The following is a 22,977-nucleotide window of genomic DNA, read 5'->3' as shown; positions in this document are numbered from 1 at the left end:
TATTTGAGCTCTCAGAGCACCTCAAGAGCTTTTGGAGAGGGAAAGCAGAGGGAGGAAAGGGACAGGAACTGCTTGTTCCTGCAGAAGGGCAGATCCCCAGGCCTTCGCAAGGAGAAGGTGAGATGATGGAATAAGGAAAAACCTCTCAACACACACTTGAGGAAATTCCTTATCTTTATTAATCTGTTTTTGCGAGAATTAGTTGTGTCTCAAAGTCAATAACAATTTCATCAAAACTACTCTGAACAAGCACAGTTGGGGCCAGGTGCTCATCTAGTGATTCCTCCTTTTGTTTCTGCAGATTTCTTTGGGATGTGTTTTTCTGTAACGTCTACGTCTGATGTTATTTTTTTCTTCCGTGCGTAATATTCTTTTCATCCCTCCAGATTTAATTTTCTAACTTGTTGGCTTTATCACTTAAAATTTTAGTAGAGGATTTGGGTATGCTGCTGACAAAATAATAATTTATATTGTATCAGTCAGTATCACTCCATTGTCTTAATCTTTCATAATGGTTTTTCTGCAGCTTCCAATTTTCCTCAGAATAAAACAAATTACTTAGCAAGTGGAATATCTTCTTGTCATAATAATTTAATATTAAAATGTCAATAAGATTTGGTACACATAGCAGAGGGCACAGAGGTACAGAGACAGAGCAGAAATGAAGTAAACTTAATAAAGTGAGTGAGAAGGTATAATAGGGATTGAGTCTGGCTCCTGCACTTGATATGAAAGAACCTTTTTATCCTGCAGTGCAGTACAATCATTGTGTAAGCAATAGTATGATTGCAGGAGCACTTATACCTGCTGCCTGCCCACTTACGCTTCGTTGAAGTCCAGCAGCAGCGTACATCCCTGGGGCTGTGTATCCTTACCAGGGCAGGGACCAAGGAGCACTGGATGGGACAGTACATGGCACATCGTGGCAGATGGGGTGGAACATGGTGGGGAAGGAGAGGACGGCCAAAGGCTGGTGATACACCCTGGCCCCTGCCCAGCACCGTCAGAGAGGACTCTTACAAATAAATTCCACAGTTTTTGTGGCTTGCAGGTGGATGAAGGCACCAGCCTGTGGTTCAGCTTCCTGATCCAGACATTGAGTCAGGATTTGTGCTGGGGAGTTTGGTCTTTGCATGCATCAGCTCAGAACTTAGTGCTCAGTTTCATTTTGATGCAGCCCTGGAAGGCCAAATTCTCTTTCTGATTCACACTTACAGATTTCACTGGCATATGAATGCTAAAGGCTGTGGATTTATCTAGGATGTAATGAGTTTCCTAAAAATGTCTGGAAGTCTCGGGAGCAGATATGTCCCTTCCCTCAGGACTAGGTGGTCAGCAGGACACGGTTTGGGAGCAGTCCTGCTCTTCCTTAGGCAACCCCATGTATCTTTGCAAAATGAAAGGGCAGAATAACAATCCCAAAACCAGAATAATTCAGGTTGGAAGAGTCTTTAGAGCTCACCTGGTTCAACCCACTGCTCAGAGCTGGGCTAACTTCAAAGTGGCATAAAATCAAAAAGGAAGCAAATTTGCATGAGCTTCAGGAGCTTATTATCTGGGCCTGTTATATCCCAGTCTATAGGAAAGCTATTCCTATATCTAGCTACTCTTTTCTCTCCTGCAGCCATAGAAATGAGTGTTACATTCAGTACCTGACTATTTCTACACAAATATATCACTGTTTGAAGTCACCATTTTCAGTACCTAATGTCTACTTCTGCAAAGATGGGACACAGGGCTTGCTTTATATGCTCAGGCTTTTCATAATTCTTGGGAGGGAACAAAAAGGAGAGCTAGAGAAACCAAAAAGCTACACTTGCCTGTTTTTTCCTTTTCATAAAGGAATATCTTATGGCATAGTTTTTGTCCTGCATAGCAAGTAGTTATTTCAACTAAAGGCTAACCAGGAGTCAGCTGAACAACATCTCGCTTTCTCCTACAGCTTTTCACAAGCAAGCACAAAGGTGCCTGGGCCACATGGGAGGGCAGTGGGACACCAGGGAGCTGCAGAAATGTTCCCACCAGCTCAGAGCATCAGAAAGTTTGATGAAAGTTAGTGGAGTCTTCATCTGCTCACAATTTTTACAAGGAATGAATAAGGAAGGCCCTTCATCCACTCTGGGAGGTTTTTCCTTATTAGCTGCTGCCCTCCTATGTGTAAAAATAAAAGTGGTAAACAGCAAAGTCCTTCTAACAGTCACGGTATTGAATGTTAGGATGACTTAACTGTCAAAAGCTATAAAAAAAACTGCTAGAAAATGAGGATTTTTTGAAGCCTTGTACCAGTGGAAAGCTGTTTTCTGCTGTATGGTTTGTTTCCCAGTTTTAAGTCTGTACCAGTTTAAAACCACTCAGCACTTTTCTTGAGAGCTCATTCAACAGGACTAATTGCTCTGATAATAGGAAACTGATGCTGATGTTCAGCCAATATTTTCCTATCCTCCCTAGTGAGCACTCTCTGGCTGCCACCAGGAATCCCAGCCTCTTTTTCTATCCACATGTTAATACATTTACCTACATCTTAAATACTTGTTGATGCTCACCATATTTCTCCCTCCCCCATTCAAATTTTAGCTCAGCAAAACTTCCATAATATAGTTTTTATTTATCAGGTAACTCTCTGTCACTCCTTTGTAATTGCTTTTTATTTGTTAGCTTCTTTCTGGTGTTGAAATGGGCATAACTGAATGTAATTTTCTACATGTGCCCAGCTGCTGTTTTATGGACAATATTCCCATCCTTTCTCTCTTGCCATGCCTCTGCTCATCCTGACCTAACTGTATGATAGACTTACGTGTTGCCATGCTGCATTGCCAAAAACATATTCTCAAATATCTGCTCTTTTGGTCTTTCCATATTGCCTCTTCCCGCTGAGTGTATCCCGCCTACCAATACCAATCAATACCATCTACTAATCCACACATCCATTAGCTTAATCTCATTGTATCTTCCATCATTTCTTTTTTCTCTTGGTCCATCAGTACCTTTTTCCAGCATGGTTTTCCCATTGTTTGTTAAGCTTTCCAATTTAGGTATCATCTGGGAATTTAATTAATGTGCTTTTTACCTGCTTTTCCAGTTCATTAACAGTGCTTTTGAGCAAGACTGGACATAATAAAAGTCCCTGAGGTAATCCTAGTACAGCTTCCACTAACTAGTGTTGTGCACAGCTAATAGCTTTCCAGATACTTCTCAACCCATGTGAAATGGCTTACCTCCAAGGCAATTAAAGTGAGCTAGTTTTCAAGTGAGGGTTTGTGAGCCACTGTATAAAATTATTTACTGAGTACAAAGTGACCAAATACTGTAATCCTTTGATGTGTCTGCATTTTCAAATTTAATAAAACAACTAACCCAGCAAGTTTTTTAGTAAGAATCAGCACCCACTCTCCCTTCTGTATCACTCCTCTACCTTGAGATTTATACAGGCCCATCTGCAGTGCATCATTAACCTGAATGTTAGCTTCCTGCTGGGGCTTTTCAAGATGTCTCATACCTGCCTGCATCCTGCCCCGTCTGGGAGCAACAGCACTTTTGGCTAAAGGGTGGTGATGAGTTTCTCCTTCAGAGCCACCATCACTGGCCTCCAGTAGCCGTGACCGCAGCACATCGTATGCCAGACGTGCCCGACGGTCCCACGTGTCCACACCAGCCTCCCCCTGGGCAGATTTGGTTCAGGCATGTGACTGTGTTCAATAAAACTGAACACAGAATGAACCTTATATCCCACTTCTCAACAAATTGCTCATTAACAGAACATTTTTTCAAAATTTAAAAGTTACCTGTACAGAACCCTGTAAAAAAACCTCTCCACTGTACACACTGCATTCTGTAGTACTGTTTATTTTCAAAGGATTGCCCTATATTTGAATAAATGACCCTTATTTCCTTGCTCCTTCTCTAGAGGACTGAGAAAAAAACCCATAAATTATTTGTAGGATTATTTAGCAAAATCCTTTCAAAATATAAAGGAAGCTGGAAATTACATAGAAGCTTTATAGAGCAAGATTGTTAAATAAAGTATAAATTATGCACTATTATCTACCTATCACACAGAGCAGTGTTGCATCCTACAGGGTACTGCATGATCATTGTTGGGCCGAGAACTGCATATAGATATAGCTATCACCAATTTATAGCAAAGCCTAATGAAACAGTATTTGTCAAGCACTTGGGACCTTCAATTAAAAGTATTACTTTTTATTATTTTCTATATTATAACACTTAGGGGCAAAAAAAAAGCGCCAATCAGGTAACCAATTGCAGAACAATTAAATCCAAGTATGTGTCCACACAGAAACAATAGAAGTGGGTAATTATACGTTGCTGACAGGAGGAATGTGAGCTAGAGATGCTGCACAACCGCCTCGGCTCTGTGGCAATCCCAAATGGCATTCAGAAACCATTTCAAGGGGATCAAAGCTGCCTCACGGGCGCTATACAAATTCACCATCATAAACACTGAATAATACATTACACTAATCTGATTGCTATTGACTGTTACAGTTGCATGTGTGACCTTGGGCATACATTAATCAAAGGGAGCCGTTCATATTTCCATCCTGTGTCCTGCAGCGATGAGCAAAACTCATCTCAAATCTCTTCTTGTCCCTGTATCTCTTTCTGTTCTGTCTGATGTCACTTGGAAATGGAGGCTGGTATTTGGAGGGAAATGGCTTTTTCTATCCTCCCCTCTTTGTTTGAATGCACACAAATGCTCTGATATAGAATAATAAAAACATGCACCTTTTTGTCGACCCAGTGCTCTCTGAACCCAATTTAGCAAGTGTTGCAATCTTAAAGAGCATTCGAACTTTAGAGTAATTGGTTTCTCAGCAGACTATAACTAATCAGAGACGGTCTTTGGAATTTCACCAAATGTGCTTATTATTTACCCTAAGAAACAAGGCGTTGTCAAAATGAAAGATCCCATTGCTTTCATGTACCTAGCACAATGCACCGTGTATAATGTGTTGCTCACATGAGGTACATCAAGGCTTAAACTCGAGAAACCAATCTCTCATCAATTCCTTTTCCCTTTGTCATTAACAGAAGACAGTGAATACAAGAAAGATCTGACAATGTGTTGAAAACAAATTGAATAGGCATTGCTTTGTCTATGTTGATTCTCTTATCCTTCCCCCAAGGCTATGAGATGATACTTATCATATTATATTGTAAAAATCTCACGCGCATACTGTCTGGTATGCTGCCTCCTGCCCCAAATTGGTCTCTGAGTATGAAGAGCCTTCCCCCAAGGCGTGTTTAATCCCAACAGCAGGGATCTCTCAAAGTTTGCTGCAAAAAATACAAAATCAGACAAAACTTCAAAATAATCTAATGAGCTGGGTTTGATATGGTTTCAAACCATTGGCATGTAAATACATTTCTTTAACAGCATTATTATGTTACCTGAGAGCTAAGCATGACAGTCAATAACTTAAGGTAAAGGAGTTAAGGAGACTGGGATTATTCCCCAAGCAACTCTTGTAAATGTAGGCCATTTACATTTAAGAAAAAATTTAAACAAGTTATGATAATACTAATACTATGTGAGTAATTGGTTCTACAACTACAGATACCTGCTTTCCAAACGTTTGATTTAAAATTAAATGCAATTTTAAAAATCTTGCAATGCTTTTACTAAAAGCTCTCTTTGTGCCTTTTCAGACAGTGCTGAGAGGGAGGTGCTGAAGAATACCTGGGCACGAAGGAGAAATAAACAGGAGCAGGCTGTATGTTTACTCCTGACAGTCAAGCAGTCCTCCCTCATGGCAATGAGAAAAAACACAGAACTTAATTAAGAGGGCCTATTTTGTCTACAAAGCCTTTTACGGTCCATAGCCTTTGCTCAGATACACTTACTTTTTCCATCAGTCTCATCAGTACCTCCTGGCTGCTGCAGAGCATCACCAAGGGACCCCATGGAAGCTTTCTCCTTTATAAATTTTTCACACCGGTTCTATTACCTGGAGTGGACTTCCACGCCGTAAGAATACAGCCTGATCCCCCCAGACCTTTCTCTACCCTCAGTGCATATGCCACGATGAAGAAAAATAGTGCATGTAGGCCACTCTTCCTCCTCTTTTCATTATGCAGCAGCTCTTCAACACATAAGAGTTCCAGGAAAAATGGATATTTTAGGACATCCAAAGAGTGGACTTAGAAAGATGCGCTGAATTTTGTAAGGAGAATCTCAAGGCCATATTAATCCCTTGGATACAGCTATGAATGGTCATTGAAGTTGGAGGAGAAATCTTAGTTGTTAGACTCCCTTAGAAATTAAAAGTGATTATAGAATTTCAATGGCTTTGTGGGCCTTTATCCAAATGACTCAACACAAAATGGTCACGCATTGGAAATCACACTGCAAAAGTATTTTTCTTGTCCCTACTAACTTCCCTCCTCACATCCCACAAGGAAAACTTAATTCAGCCCCCACAAGGAAGTGCAAAAGGGAGGATTGCTGGCTATTGCAGATAGGGTTGTTTCAAGGGGAAAAACTAACTCTAGGAGAGAGAATCCGGGAATTCATTCTCCTGCAATCCAGACTCAAGAAATATTCTAAAAGAATGGCTGAAGACTGCATCCTACAATGCCTGGCTATTTTCTACTCCTGTGAATCAGACAGCTGATCTTTTTAAAATCTGCTTGCCCATTGCACCAGGAGTTAAGGAACCTCAATCTCACTTACACAAGTTTAAAGCCAGCGTAACTTCTGACTCTTGTGGGTGTTACTTTTGATTTATACTCATGATGTTGAGAAGAAAATCAGATCAAGGGAATATAAATCAAACAGAGATCAATACTGAGCATCAAGGTACTAATTCTATCTCCTGAAGCAGCCCTTAAAGCTGCAGGAGGCCGAGAGACAATTCCCTTGGTGCAGGCACAGCAGATTTATGTTGAGCTCTGGTCCTGGTGCAGGGGAGATGTTGGAGGTGGAAGGGGATGGGTCTGCACTGCACGCTATTAAGAATCTATGTCTGTCTGGGCTGTCAAATAGTCTGTAGGCAGCTTTGGGAGTTTGTCATAAATCAGAGCACCCTTGCATTGGGGACTGTTGATGAGAGCCAAGTTGGTTTAAAATAATTTTTCACTCTGTTTTGCCTTCAGGAGCCACAATAGAACCTCAGCCTCACGCTTCTCATAATGGAAGGACCACAGGATAAGAAACAGTGAGTAACTGAGAGCTCTTCCCCAAAACCAAACTCTCCCAAATGGCATAGCAATGTTTTCTTCATCTTCCTCCAGTGACGCGATAACAGTAAATCTGGTCTTTAAAGCGTGCTGAAATGTTTCATGACTCGAGCAAACGTGCACTGGCTGGAAAGGGCTGGGCCACTGGTCCATGGGAGGACACAGATCAGTGGTTCAGTGTGCTCTGTAAGCAGCCCACAAAGTGCTGGGCAGATGTTCACATGAGCCAACAGCTTGTCTGGTGGAGTCTTAATTTGTTTTTAGGAGACGTATTAAAAAGGATGAGGTGATTTGGCTGCTTTACCCCAGCACTGGTAAATGTGACTATATATATTATAAAAGTCTGAAATCAAAGGGCTCAGAAGTAGAGGAGTGGGAGAGGCATAGAAAATGGGAAAGTATTTTGTACGTTAGAAAATTTTACAACTTATTGATCAAAGCACAAATTCTGCAGTTCCTTGCTTTGTAGAAATGTGCAGAGAAGTGTGATTGAAAGGGGAGATTTGTTTGGGGGTGTATGGGGGGCTGGTTGAGAGAGATTGATGGCATGTTGAATTGCAATAGCTGATAGCATAATTAAGTAATAAAACTCTCCAAGTAGTAATTATAGGACATGTCAAACAGAGTTATAAGGCAGGAGGCCAAAGGCCAAGTGATTAACCATCTGAGAAGTGTAACAATTCCCTGGAAATGCCTAGCCCAGAGTGCTGTTGCTGCAGTGAAATATAATTTAATAAATGCCAAAGAGTAGGACCAGTTTTACGTTCCAACTCTGAGCCAATGGCAGTGCCTCCCATTGGTCTACCAGCCTATATGTAAAAGCGTCAGGGGAGCTGCCCAGGGACCCTGTTGTGAGGCTGAGCACCTCCTTTCTTGCTTTGTGCCTGGGAAGCCCAGCCTTCCCTTGACTTACCTCCTCGGAGCTGGGCTGTGGTACCTGGCATGACCACATCTCTCCTCTCCCAGCACTAGCTGAAGCTGGTGCACACCAAGCCCTTTGGTTTTGCTCTGGACAGGACCGGGAGCACTCAGTCAGCTACAATGAGATGTGTTTCAGAAAGATGTTCTTCATCGTCTTGTAGCAATTGCAACAGTCTCCTAGCAAAGGTGTTGTGTCTTACTTGAATGTGCGTCTAAGATATCTACCGAAACACGCACTGAAGATAATTCCTACTGCTGTAGATTTCACACAGGGAAGTTTCTACTTCATTAGTTTCAAAGAAATAAAGGAATAAAAAAAAAAAACCCTGATCTCCATCTCAGTACAGAGATAGAGATAATACATTGTATTTTTCTCTGAAAGTCATTCTGCCTGCTGTTTCAGGAGCAGAGGCAGTAAATCCATTAATGAACTAAGGTGCCTTATAATCATTCAGAGTTCAAGAACTTGTGGCTGGGCTGAGCTCAGGACCGTGATGGTTATTACCCATTATAGGTCAGTACTCCTGATGGACACCATTTCTACAGATGCCAGCCTTATGTTGAGCATTGCTACCCCACTGCTAAGTATACATAAAAGGTCTAAACTACTTGCCTTTTAATTTCATTTTATGTGCCTCCTGATCAAGGAGTAGGAGTTCTTGACTTACCTTCTTTAAACACTTTGTTATTTTTTATATCTCTCTATCATCACCCCTTATTCCTCTAACTTCTAAGATATATAGTTCTAATCTTTTAATCCCTACACACACTGCAGGTTTCTGTTCCCTTAATCATTTTCACTGCCTTCCCTAGACCTTTTTTATTTCTGCTCTAACCTTCTGTAAGACTGGAGAGCAAAGCTGAGTAAAGTATCCGTGCTGAGGTGTCACTTCATATAAAAGCTATGTAATAATTTTGTGCTTTCATCTAGCTTTTTCTTAATGCAAATGAATGTTTTGTTTGTTTTTCTGCCCACCGTTTCTTATTGAATAGATGTCTTGTTGGCAATGATGCCTTGTTCCTCTCCTGACTACCTATAGTTGATTTAACACCAACTCCACATACGAGTAGTTTAAATTGTTTTCTTTTTCCTCTCAGTATGCTTCACCTTATGCTTACTTAAACTGAGTTGATCCCTGAAATGTAGTCCACCTAGATCTTTTAGAGAATCCTGAAATGACATACAGTTTTATTGATGCTTTTGGCAATCTAAATCATTATTTTGGCTCAACGGGCTGGTCCTGGAGCATCACACCACTACCCTTATTCTGACATGGTTATTACTCTTTCCTTCATAAGAGAACCGATGCCCATGCAGCTGCTTACTCTCCTAAGAAATGTTTGTAAGACACTATTTAAAACCTTGTTGCAGATGGAAATTTCTGAAAGCTACTATCTTCTCTGCTCTGCTGTAGGAACATGAAGAAGTGTAATAGACTGGAGAAAAATTATGGGGTTTTTTTTTAGAGAACAGTACAGTCTTGTCCATGAGATAACATTAAGCAGCATTTTATAACTACCATATTTTTAGCTCATTTATTTTATTAAAGCAAGTATCATTTCTCTTTGTTTTTCAGATGTTTCCTAACATGAGAAATCCGCACATATTATGTACCTGACACTCCTTCGGCATACTATGCACCTGACACTGCATAAGTAAGTTCGTGTGTTTGCCACTGACGTTTGGTATAACCTCAGAGAATTAGCACAGTTCGGCTCTGTTTTCATATTTGGATAATACAGACCATGATATCGACCTTTTTTTGTTAGGTACATTGAATACTTTCACAACAGCTATAATATAAAGACCTTTTCTTCTAACCACGTGATGCAGAAAGATGCTACCACTTCTTTTTATTTTTCTGTAAAATTCACTCTTAAATCATCATAATAACAATTTTCCATTATTTCTACTGACTTTAAATAAACATCAGTGACAGAAGGACGCGTATTTTTATTTGCTATTTGAAAACATTTGTAAACACAAGCTTACGAGCATCCAGGGAGGCTGTGCAGGCCCAAAGACTCCCAAGGACCACAGCCCTCGCTGCCTGCGAAAGCCAGTACATGCTAAAAGTTCTGGGTACCGGCTGTCCGAGGCTGCTTGCTGTCAGACCTGTGTCTCATTTCTTCTCTGTTACCGAACCTATTAACATTAAAAAATAACCAGTTGAATAAAGAAGTCAAATGTATGGCTAATTTCAATGACAGAATTAAAACCTCGCTCTAATATGTAATAAAAATGCCTGCCTTCCTCTCCCTTCACCCACACTCTTCCTCAGCCTCAGTGATGAATCACTTCTTTGTTCCAGCAAAGTGGCAAACGAATGCTATCTTCTATGCTATTTCCTTACCGTGTGCCTCTGTGTGTACATAAGAAACCTTTTTCTCCTTCTCTTTTCTCTCCTGGGTCTTATTAAACGCGGCGCTCTCCAGTCCCTTGCCGTGAGCGAGCGGGTGAGGATGGACAGGGTGCTCCACCTGGGTCTGGCAAAGAGGTTTGTGGCAGAGCTGATGGCTGCAGAAAATCAATAGCTATTCCTGGAACAGCAGAGGGAAGGAAGCATTGTGGTATTTACCTCAGTGAAGGTAATTCTGGAATTTTTATGTGAGAATGAGGAAGGGATTCTTTAATAATGAAAAAATGAAAGAAAACTGAAGTATGATCATCATTGTCTACTTACAATATACCTTTTGTGAAGTGTGTGCATATATCATGTTTCCAGCTTAAAAGTAGAAACATAAACACTATTAAATGGAAACTTAATTATATAATACTGTTTAATGGCTGTTTTTATATTTTGCTTGTGTGTTAAGTAATATTCCTGAATTACTTATCTTCAAAAGTACTGAAAAAATTAAATCATTAAATCTATTTCACAAATGTTTACTGTGTAAACATGACCAAAAGCCTGCAAATACAGGAAATTTATTATGAGAGTCATGTGCTTCACTTACATGGTGGACACCATAAACATCCACTTAATTCTCAAAGCTGTATTTTAGGATGTACCTTTCCAAACAAGGCATCTTTGCTGAGCTGCATGACAATAATCAGGCAAATAAGTAAGCCAAAATAAAGGTGAAAGCCTGTGGAAGTATATTTGCACTTTTAGAGCAGGCTGTAAAATACAAATGGCAGTTAATGGAAACAGGCTTCAAAATTTAGCTATTCTCTGTTTTTAAGGGTACTGAGACCTTCTGAAAGTTTCCTTCTATTTCTCTTTTTCTCTTTTCAAGCACAAAGACAGAGTGTGTAACCTTGTGATCTTGACACTTAGGAAACTTAGTGTGATTCCTTTGGTTTCTGGGAAATAGTGAACTATTCAGAACAAAACAGAGTTTTGAAAAGCCAGATTTCTCTTTGAAATGGAAATTTCAGGTACACTAGCTGGCTGTATTGAGTACTTAGTCATTGGCTATTATAGTCTAAGTGCTCCCCCGTGTGTTTGCTCTCACCATCCTCCCGCTATAATTTTGGCTAGAAATTCCCTACAATCTTTAAAAAAAAAAAAAAAAAAAAAAAAAAAAAGCTGGGGGAAAAATCAGCAGATTTCAGCTAAATTTCTAGCTTATCTCCATGAAATATCAAATGTCTTTCAGAAAAAAAAAAAAAAAAAGAAAAAATATATTTAGGGTTCTTAGTCATGGTCACACTTCTGCCTCTCTGACATCATTTTAGGAATCAGTCTCTGAGTTGCTCTGTGGGTTGATTGAAGCTGTTTAATTGCTAGATCAGGTCTGCATGAGATGGGAGAGGTGCTAGTGGGGTTGACATCCCCAGCTCGGGTCCCCCCAGGCCTCCCTGGTGACTGGAAGTACCCCCAAGGCAGCGAGGAGGCCAGGGAGCATTCTCGCCTTGTCCTGGGGCTCAGAGAAGCTCTCCAGGAAGACCCTGTGAAGAATGAAACCCGTGCCTCTTCGTGCTAAGAACCTGCTCCAAAGTCCTGGGCAGCAAAGAAAGCATCATAAATTGCTCACGCTGGTCATTTATGCCTCAACCAGACGTCTCAGTAATCCATCAAAAATTAAGCTGTAACTGATAAACTTTCTTTTTTTGTTTGTTTGCTGCTCCTTATTAATGGCTTCAGAGGAACCACATGCATTTGGGTAACAGGAGTGGAAAGGTTTCAAGTTTTCTGTTGTAGTGTCTGCTCTGGAGGAACAGAAACAGTTTACAAATTCAGGCTAAAGTGCATGCTGCAAGCTACCTGACACAGCTGTAGGTGAAAAGTATGTATTTCTGAATTTTCTTGCTGATGTTCTCCATTGATTTTTCTGAGACAGCATAGGCAAATCATTTGAACTCAGTGCTTAAGTTTATTCATGCCTTCGATGAGCAATGTATGATATAAAATGACTGTCTCCCAGAGACCCCGCGAGTCTTTAAGTTATGTTTGTAAGGTGACTTGAGCTGTTGAGCTCGGGAGCCTGTAGCTGCAAGACGTTACTAATAACTCAAAAGCAACAAGTGGCATAAATGAGCCTTGTACCTGTAGATAAGCATTTAAATTAGTAGCAAATGATTTTCATCTATGAAAATAGAGGTGAAGTCTGCAACTTCAGGTCCTTTTACCTTGGAAAAGTCTTCCAGGCTCAGTCCTTACCGAGACATGACAAGTTCTGCTTCTGTTCTGCAGACTCCAGCTTCCCGTCCCTGAGCAGAGCTTTGTGGTGACTAATCCTTCCTCTCTGCACGGTATTACTTGGATAATTGTGAAGATACTATATGTCTTTTATCAGACTTACTGGAATATCTTGCACTACTGTACAGCAGTTCTCTTTTATTTAAAAACTGCAGATGGAGTATTTAACTTTTTTTTTTTTAACATTCTTCAATCGATTCACTTAGGCAAATTCCTAAACAGATGCAAGAATACATTCTAGTTGAATTTCAGGGGATACTTATTGCATGTTAAATACCACTAGGCAATTATTTAATGAGGTTTAACAAGTATGTAATAGATAGATTACTTATGACCCAGATGTGAAACCTCAATGAATATATTTAATCAATTGGCATTCAATTAACATACATTAGGCCTTTCCTGCAGCATGGTGCTTTATTTTAGCTGTCTAGCTAACAGACCTGTCTTCCACACTTGTTAACTACTTGTTGTCCATAATTTTAGGTCCAATATTGTACTTGTAATAAAAAAAAAAAAAAAATTGCAAACCTGTTCTTCGTGAGTTTACTGGCCTATAATTATCCATTTATAAGTGTAAGTCCCATTTGGTGCATCAATATACTCAATTATCTTCTCTGCATTCACAACTGTAGGGACCTTCCTATGCCCCAGACAGTTGTGTCCATACCTTTTTTCTGATTCAGCAAAAGAAACTAACTAGTCCCTTCCTTTGGAAGACAAGATTTTCACTGGCTATTAAAAGGCAATATGGGATTAAAGTGGAATATAAATGAGCATTGCTGATGGATGTCCTAGGGTAGAATTACTCTCTTGAAACATCACAAACCATCCAGAAACTCCTCTGCATCTATGTAGTGCTACAGTTTAATTAAAGTTTAATAAGGAACAACAAATTTGTATGGATCTTTGTCCAGTTGTATTCATTAATTTATGTGTAAGTTGTGCTTTTTGTTCTCATCAGCAGTAGAAAAATTGTCTCTCTCCAAAAACTGACAGGAATACACAAAGCACTATTAAATAACATTGAAAGCAAGCTTAGCCAGGAGAACTGATGAGAAATGAATTAATTTTCAGCATCACTCTTAAAAGTGCTACAGAGGCTGTGTAGCACATGATGTCTTCGGCTTCCTGTGGAGATTTGGAAACACCCTTGTCCCACCTCCATGAGCACAAACAGCTAAACCGTTTGCTTCACATGGTTGGAAAGAGCAGAGGAAAGCAAAAACATGGGTAATGCTGAATAATATTTTCCATAAATTGGTTAATTTTGCTAGAGAGACCTATATCTATAGCTTACCCCACCCAAGCTGATACACAGAGCTCTGCAATGCAGTTTCTAAACTTTGCCCTTTGACCTCAGTCTGATTCCCCATCTGACTTTACAGGCTTCACATCACCATGTGCTGCACAGCGAATAAGGCAGAATTTTTGGAAAAGGGAAAATGGTTTTGTGAAGACAGAAGCCACAGTGGGAGAAGTGAGAAAACAACCCAAATCTTGGCGTACTGTTAACTGGTTTAAGGATACATAAAATACCAATTTTGATTCGATTCCCCATCTTTCAAGCAGAAGAAGCCTTGGTATGCTCTGAGGGAAGAGCTGGAGTAGAGGTTAAAATATTGTAGAATCTTCACACACACTCTCTGCACATCAATTAAGACAGACCATGTGCCAGAATAGCTGTGTGCCTTTGTCCAATTTTAAAAGGTATCTTTATCTTGGAGTAGATTTCATTTGGGGAATTCTGTGACTCTGGATAATTTGCCATTTTCTGTGCTATCACTGCTTTCTAGCACCAAATCTCATCATTCCAGGCAAACTTTGGTGTCAAGATCTGAAGGGCTACAAAGCAAGAAGGTACATTTTGTTCTTTTCTTCTTCAGAAAGGACACCCTGAAAGATTAAAGTAACTGGATTTTGATCAGCATTTCCCATTTGCACTGGGCTCTTTACGAATTGAAATGTAAAAGGTCAAAGCTCCAAAAGCATTTTTCATTTCTAAAGAGGTTTGTTCACCACTGTAATTTAATAGCCATGCCAAAGCTGATAAGATTTTGGAATCTGTCCATGGCGTGTATTGATGTCACAGGTCAAAAATAAAGGCTTCAATGTAATTTATTTCTCCAAGCACAGTGAAGATAATAACTCAAGCATAGAGCAATATGTTAAAACTAAATTATATTCAATAAAGATGACTTATGCCAGTCTTCTAAAAACTAAATACACTTGGCTCAATTCAAATGTACTCATTACTGTGGTATGGTGGCCTCCAAGAGGTACTCCAGCATTGCACATCATACGGTTCTGGATCTCGGCTGTGGGGTTTGAGAGCACTGCAAGGGGCAGGAGGTGGTTCCTCCTTTCTCTGTTCAAAATCTGACTTGAGGGAGCATTTTCCTGTACCAGCTTCTCCTGTTTTGCTTTCTGCTGGATGGAATGATGCATAAGAACAAAAATTCATTCCTGCTATAAATAGAGTCTGGGCGTGTGATACAAGGGGGAGGAGAGCAGATGCCACGCACATAGCTTCAACTGGAATGTCATACTTTAATGGGCAACTAGGGATGGGGGAAGGGGGCACTTTCAAAACACTGGGAAAGAAAATTACCAGAAAAATAGGTATGGCAGAGGCAGACAGGTATAGCCTTTCCTCTACTACCCAAACTGCAGTTTAAAGCATCTGACATTGAGGTTCAGCAGTTGGTCCACTCTTAGTCTTTCATCCAGTGATCTGAAGGAGGAGGTTGACAGTGATGTTGTTCTCCCACGTAGATATTTACCGGATGCAGGAAATCCAACATTGTCATCAGTGGAGTGTTGAACTTCACCCTTACAGCAAAACAGAAATCAGAAAGTTGCAGTACCAACCCCGACATATTTTTTAGCTTTCACCCTTTTTTGTACCTATTTTAACACATTGCGTCTGCTTGTAAGAGTTTCTTTACGTGACTGAGAGTTTCTCTGTATGCTTCTCATTTGAGACAATGAGACTTGATTTGGACTACTTGCTTCTGAGTGGATGCCCCTGGATTATTTTAGACAGTAACTCTTCCTGAGAATTTGTCAAGTCATAAAAAGATCGTATTTGATTTCAGAGAATTTAATAGGTTTATGTCATCAGGCTATAGGTTCAGTTCTTGAGACTCTTTCAAGACCTGAAGAGACAAACTACACCTCCCAGATGCAGAGCTATGAGGCTGCCCAAGGACTGGAGACACCATCAAGGAAAATATAGGTTGCTCTACTCATAGCTTTGGTTGAGACATATCCAGGGAGAGGCAGTAACCCACAATCCCAGTATGCAGGCAAATACCAAGGACACTGAACACTGGATAAACCTATAGGATCTATAATGAGCATTAGGATCCATAAAACAATATAACATCAGCTGGTGTGCTTATCCAGAGCTGCACCTCTAGCAGCACCATCTTGCTGGGAGCAGCAATACTTCCATAAAAGTCTGTATTGGGTCTGAAATCTTTAGGTTATATGGATGATTTAGGTTTTAGTACAGTGTCTACACAACCAATAAGTTTCAGTAATTTATGTGTCAGAAGAATTGCTTAGACACTGGTATCCAGTTAGCCAACTGTAATTTATCTAACATCACACACCTACAAAGAGCTTCAGGGATGAGAAGAAGGGTCAGGTCTGTAGTGTCTCCAGACTCTAATGAAAATCCAGGCATGACTTCCTCTAAACAATGGGGATAATTCTGCTGGGAAAAATCAACCAGTGTGAGGAAAAACAATCAAATAGCAGTCTTGATTATGAAAATCAAAATGGTGAAAGATTGGTGACATTTACCCTGCAATCACAGCTGCAATTGAAGAATGACCACTGGTACAGACTGAATGAGGCTAGGAGTCATAATTTGCATGGAAATGTTCAGGATTAAACTAAGAAAAAAAACAAACCAAACCAAACCAAAACAACAAAACAAATAAAATCCTAATTCATTAACAAAATTGACAGTGAAAGGTTGTAAGACAAGCACAGAATCAATTTCAATTTGAACTGAAGAATAAATCAGGTGCTACAAGGCTTTGATTTACAGGTTGCACATCTTCCTGCAGGATGATATCAATGAGTAACAACCACGGCCAGATTACAGGCAAGTAAACCTGAAGTCAGGGTAGGTGAGGTCATCCAGAGTATGTGTGAAAGAGATGAAACAGCATCAGCTTCTCCAAAATATTCTCACAAAAGCAACAGCAGTTCTCCATGAAGCAAAGGACAATGCTGGAAAATGCCACATGAGTCAAGATGAGAGGAAGGAGATGGATCATGAAGCTAAAGTAGCTCGGCAAAGAAGTGACAGAAAAACAATTCATCTGCTTGCTAAGGTCCTTACTGTCCTGTTACTGCAGCTGGAGCCCCTCTTAGGCATTAACAAAGAAAGACTTTTAACAGCAAAAAGCAAAAGGTGAAGTGGCCAAACCACTTTTAAAAAGCACCAAATAGGCAGAAATTACATGAAACTACTTATTTTGGCAAATAAACTTCCAGCATTAAGAAAAACAAGAGTGAAACACTACACGGAAAACTCAACGGTGGTTTTCTCAAAGTTGAGGTCCATCAGAGTTACTGAAACATTGACTATTTGCTGGGATGGGAGCACAGAGGAAAACATGTGAGTGCTCTGCAAAACCTAGGGCCAGCAAAGTTCTGCAAGGAGCAGCAAAATGCCTCTGTGGTCACAATAGGAAAGGAAAAATGTCTGGTAAACTGGGAAGGTCTTCTGCAGTGTCTTTCTCAGCAAAATAGAAGAGTTGGTTATGGTTAGCACTGTGGGAAGAGTGTCATAGTTTGACCCAGAAGACCATATGTTTACCATATGAACAAATCAAAACAGCATTGATTTTAATAAAGAAAAAAGTGAATAAGCAACAGAGAAGTCTCTAGGCTCAGGGAATCATCATCATATAACTTCCAGATTGCAAAAAGCACTCAATAGTGTTTGTTGCAAGTGCATCTGGGTTGTCTGGAGGTGTAATACAATACAAACAAAGACATGCCCTCTGTCAGGTGCTGTCCCAGGGTCGGGTGAACGCAGTGGCAGCTTGTTTGCCTGATGCTACAGCAACACTGAAGTGAAAGGTGAGTTCTCCCACACCTATTACTTAGCGCTGACACCAACTTCACTGCAAGAAATAAAAAACAAGTTTCCTTCTGAAATATACAATGTGCTTTCAATGATAGCTATACTAAAAAAATATATATATCAAATATTGTAATGACAGCATCACTCTTGTAAATGACAGCTTAGCCAACATTGAACTGAGAAGCAGAAGGCTATGCGGAACTGTGGGGAAAATACTGATAATATTCACGTTGAAAACAAGATTAGCAATCACTGCAGTAGTTTCAAACTCAAGAACAGCTTTAGAAGATAGGGATGACAATCAACAAACTTCTTTGCATATGTTAGCAGCAACAATCTCCTGTGCCATGGAGATTTCAGAAGGGAAATGCTGTGAATTAGAAGATGGCCATTGCCTGTACCACCTTAAAAAAGTATTTGGTTATTGAAACTCTGTAGCTTAGCATCAAACAGGACATTTTTGCTTTTTTCATTTCCATCCTAATGTATGGATGTGAAAAGTGAAAATCCATGGCAGATGCAGACAGATATGAAATGCCTTTGAAAACAAATGCTGTAGGAAACTTGATAACAAACAAAATGCATTTCTGAAAAATCAGGGAATTATCAGATCTCAGCAATCATGTTCTCTGAAGTTATCTAAAGGAGACAGTCTGGTATATCTGCTAAGGAGAAGGTCAGCACATCTGCCCATACAGCAGAAAGAACATGTGAGGGACCTGTCTAAAAGGTCCCTTCCTAACTTGACTCATCTTCTATTCAGAGCAGAAAATTTAATACATTTAACAATATAAGCTACATTCAAAGGTAGGATGGATGTAGGATGTCTTTCAAAAATTGCTGGGGAGGCCTGGAATCAATGCAGTGGTGTGAGAAAAAAACTGTTGTGGTGAGCTTAAAAATAAATGGATGGGTAGGAGGGATGGGTAGAGCAGGGAGCATCTAGAACTAACAGAGGAGGAAGGAAACAGTCCATGAAAGAAGCATAAAGAAGGGAAAGCTGATGATAACAGAAGGCCTGAGGAAGTGCAATTTGGAAAGCAATACAAGGAAAACCAGCTAAGGAGGAAAGCAGTCAGCTGAGGCATTTCAAAGGTGTCTGTATGCACATGCAAGAGAAACAGGACAAAGAGAATAGAAAAGTAATAATGCTCTGCAGAAAATGAGGCGGCTGTTGTAGATGAGCAGTGCTGCTCAGTGGGCAACCGTGGGGCATTGCACCTGCTGGAGTCAGGGCAGTGAATCCTACAAGTGCCCCACACAGACCAAAACTGATTTTGATTTTGATAATTCTAGTAGAACAGTGTCAACAAAATGTCGAGGGCAGTGGTTCTGGCTCCCCGACATGGCTCAGCTTGCACAGCAGGGTCATCTCATACACTTTTCTTCAAGGTCAGGAGGAAGCAGAGTGTTAGATCACATTCCCATTATTAATGCCATCAAACGTTTTGGCTGGCTTCCTAGATCCAAGATAGATGATCTACAAGTAGATCTGAGACACGTTTTTCTGGTTTGCCCGTTGATATTACAAGGCTTTTTGCCTCTTTTGTGAAATCCTCCTGGGGGTCAAGCAATGCTGAAAGGATGCCAGACTCCTTTGCAGCCCATCCTTGCAGGGAACATGTGTTACTTGAGTCTGACTGCCTTGCAGCTGTGCAGCCTTGGAGCAGCTCCAGCCACAAGTTAGTATAAATTTTCTATTAATTCAGCCTATTTCAAATAAAAAAATAACAGCAGTACTACTGGGCCAGATCAACTGTCCATCTGGCCTAGTTTCCCATAAAGAAAGAGGTTTAAAAAAGCTAATTGGTAAAATTACTTGGTAGAAGTTGAGTGGAGGTAGGTGAACACATTCAGTTAAATTTCATAGGTTTCAAGCCATTTACTTGAGGATGAAATGTACTCCTGCTGTCTATTAGTGAAGATTATTAAAAATGTGGTTTTAAATAGATTTTTTTGTTTGTTTGTTGATCAACCAGCCACTGGGCAAATGCTTATATCACATGGAAAGTGAACAGGAAAGATCCAGGACTCTAACAAACAGACCTCAGGAAGGATGAGGAAGATGACTAATTCTGGAGGAACCATGTATCTCCATAAGTCTGGAGTTGCCTTAGGCAGGGCAATGGCAAACTTCAACAGAAAGCTGAGGTCTCTTACCCCCTCTTTCTCTAGGTGCAGCTAAATACCCATGGCACTGGTGTGGAATTTGTGTGAAGTTTTTGGCGACCCTGGACCGCGCTTATGAGAAGGAATGGACATTGACAAGACTAACGTGAGCACAGCAGTTAATGTTGTCTACTCACAGAGCCCCCGGCACCCTTCAGCATGTGGGCTGTGGCTTGAAGCCCCAGCCTTAAACCTCTGTGAAAATACTCTGCATAAGAAAATATTCTTTACATGTGCAGTGTGTTTGAGTGCCACTGTCTTGTTCTCTGTCATAGAGGGGTTTTGCAGACACGGGAAGACTTCAAAGCCTCTTTCAGTCCCAGCAAAATGCAATAGATGCAAGTTCAGCCAGCATGCCCAGGGTCTCCATCTGCCCAGCACAGCCTACTTATCGTGGGAAGGAGGATTTCAGCTTTTGGCTTTCAGCAAGCACAGACACCACTGCTCAGATCAAAGCTCCCACAATGAACTCGGCACCCCCAGCTTGTCCCGATGGTGCTGGACTGGGGAGCAAACCCCAGCAAACCCCAGTGCATCAGCTGCTGGCAGCCAAGATGGCCCACGCTGATAAACAGCATAACCATCCCCTGCACTGGCCACCGAGGGGCTGGTGACAGGCTAATGGGAAAATATCACAGGGCATAAATATGAGGGCATCCTTCCCACTGCTAGCGGCTCATTATGGCTCTGACCTACGGGGATCTGGGCTTATTTTTGTAGCTGGTGGAACTAGTGGTTTACATATAAATTATCTGATGAATGTAGCCTTGTTTTCTGTTCATGAATCATTCATGACCTGAGTCCAGTTTTGGCAAAAGCGTGCATTTTCTGTAAGTATTCTCTAAATCCTCTGAGGAGCTCACGGGTGTGCACAGGCTGCTATTAGGGCTATTTGCTACACACAGCCTGCGATCGGGCAGGTAACTCTCGTGATCTGATTTTTGCCTTCTTCACTGGATGGCTTAACTTTAAAACCAGGTGTAAAATGGTAATGTCAAATAATAGTTTTCTTCAGACATGCATTCCCTTGCTTATCTTCAAAGATGTGTGTTTTATGAGCTGAACTTGTTCTTCAAACATCCCTATAGATAAAAACCTTCTGTACATTCTGGACTGCTGTAACGCAGCATATTCCAGGACACAACGCTCAGGGTGACCAGTTCTTCACAAAAAAACATCACATAGGGACATGTTCCCAAGTCCTTTTGGCTTCTTACAGCTTCATTTAAAAACTTTGTAATACACTTCACCTTACATGGCTGTTAAAAGGGGTTTGCCCCCATTTCTTGCTATATAGACGTTCCTCTAATTTCAAGCCTAAATTAACTCCTGACTTATTTAAACCATTTTTCTTCATGCCCATCACTGTTATTTTCTCCTTTAGTTGTTTCTCTCCCCATATGTTCCACTCCTAGTCTTTACCTAACTAATCTAAGTGCTTTTTTCCTGCCTCAGATGAATAGTCCCTGCATTCCTCTGATGGTCCTAAATCCCCTCACTGGACCATTTACTGTTTGAATTCTTCACACTCACACTTGAGGGAAGTGAACCATGCACATTATTATCATGAGGTCAGACCTATCTTTGTAAAATTGAATTAGTGCTTCCCTAGACTTCTAGCCTTAACTGGAAAGCCAACTTGGGTATATTTGATCATTTTTTTCTTGAGACCATATAATTGGCACTTAATCTGTGACATCCAAGTACACTTGGGTCTTTCTCATCCTCAGTCATTTCTAACAAATAACTGAAATTCTTGCTACTACTCTGTAAGTACTTGTCCATACATTATATATTACTGTATTTTATCCCTTTTTTATTACTTTAGTTTTCAAGGTCAATCCTCCGTTGACAGCCCCATCCTGGTTTGCATTGACAATGCACCTACCATCGCATGAGCTCTAAGAGTCATTGACACACTCATACATTCCCTTCCAAGGTCAATACAGAAATGAAATATGTTCAGTCCCACTCCTGATCCTTGGGGATGTTTAGTGGTAACCTCACTTCAGAGTGATAACTCCCCTTTCGGTGTTCCCTGGCATTGGCTCCCTTTTAGCCAGTGCTGTACCCACTTTACAGTTCCTGTATAAATTCTCAGCACTTTCAGTTGAGCTGATAATTTCCCATGTGGCACTATATCAAATGATATCTTCAGACCAGATGGATGAGATATCTTTCATTTCCTTTGTCTAGAAAAATCATTTATCTTATCAATTTTTTCACAAATGGACACGGTTTGCCCAGAAGAATTTAATAGTCAACAGGATGATCGTGAGTGCAACAGAAAATTGGAGAGTGGGCTGCGCTCCCTGGCAGCTCTGCTGGACACGCATGCTTGTCGAGGGGGCCCTAATTTCAGAAACAATTTTTCCTGCTCTGCTACCCCTTGAAATGACCCACTCTGCCACCGGAGGCTGTGAATAGATGGTGACTCTCGTTCCTCGTACAGAGGCTAAAGTCAAGGTGAGTGATGTATTTTCATACAGCAGGCAGTTACAGCCCAGCACTCTGAGGAGAAGAGCTGAAGCATTTACCTGTTTTATTTTGGTTGCTGTTATATATCTATTTGTTTATTACAAGGGAAAAGGTGCACGGTTTTTACACAAAACTGATATGTTTAGTGCTTTCATTTTATGTTTTGAGCAGTTAAGCTATTCAGAGTTTTAAGAGTAGTATTGGTTCTTTATAACTCTATGCTGACAATAGGAGTCTAAGATAATGGAGCCTAAAGAGAGATATTTTTCCATTCCCACATTGTTTCTGAAATATGGAGAGATCAAATGCACTCAGTAGAAGGTTTCTATCAGTAAATCTTCAGTTAAAATGCCTTTAAAAGTTAGGTAGAAAGATTGTGGATGGGAAAATGGCTTGAGGTTTTGGTAAAAACTCACAAAAGTTTTGTGAAAATTCCTTAAAGGCACTGGAGCAGGT

This window comes from Tyto alba, unplaced genomic scaffold (assembly GCF_018691265.1).
Source record: "Tyto alba isolate M040663 unplaced genomic scaffold, T.alba_DEE_v4.0 Super-Scaffold_33, whole genome shotgun sequence".
NCBI lineage: Eukaryota > Metazoa > Chordata > Aves > Strigiformes > Tytonidae > Tyto > Tyto alba.
The sequence above is the reverse complement of the archived record's forward strand: the minus strand, read 5'-3'. Positions refer to the sequence as shown.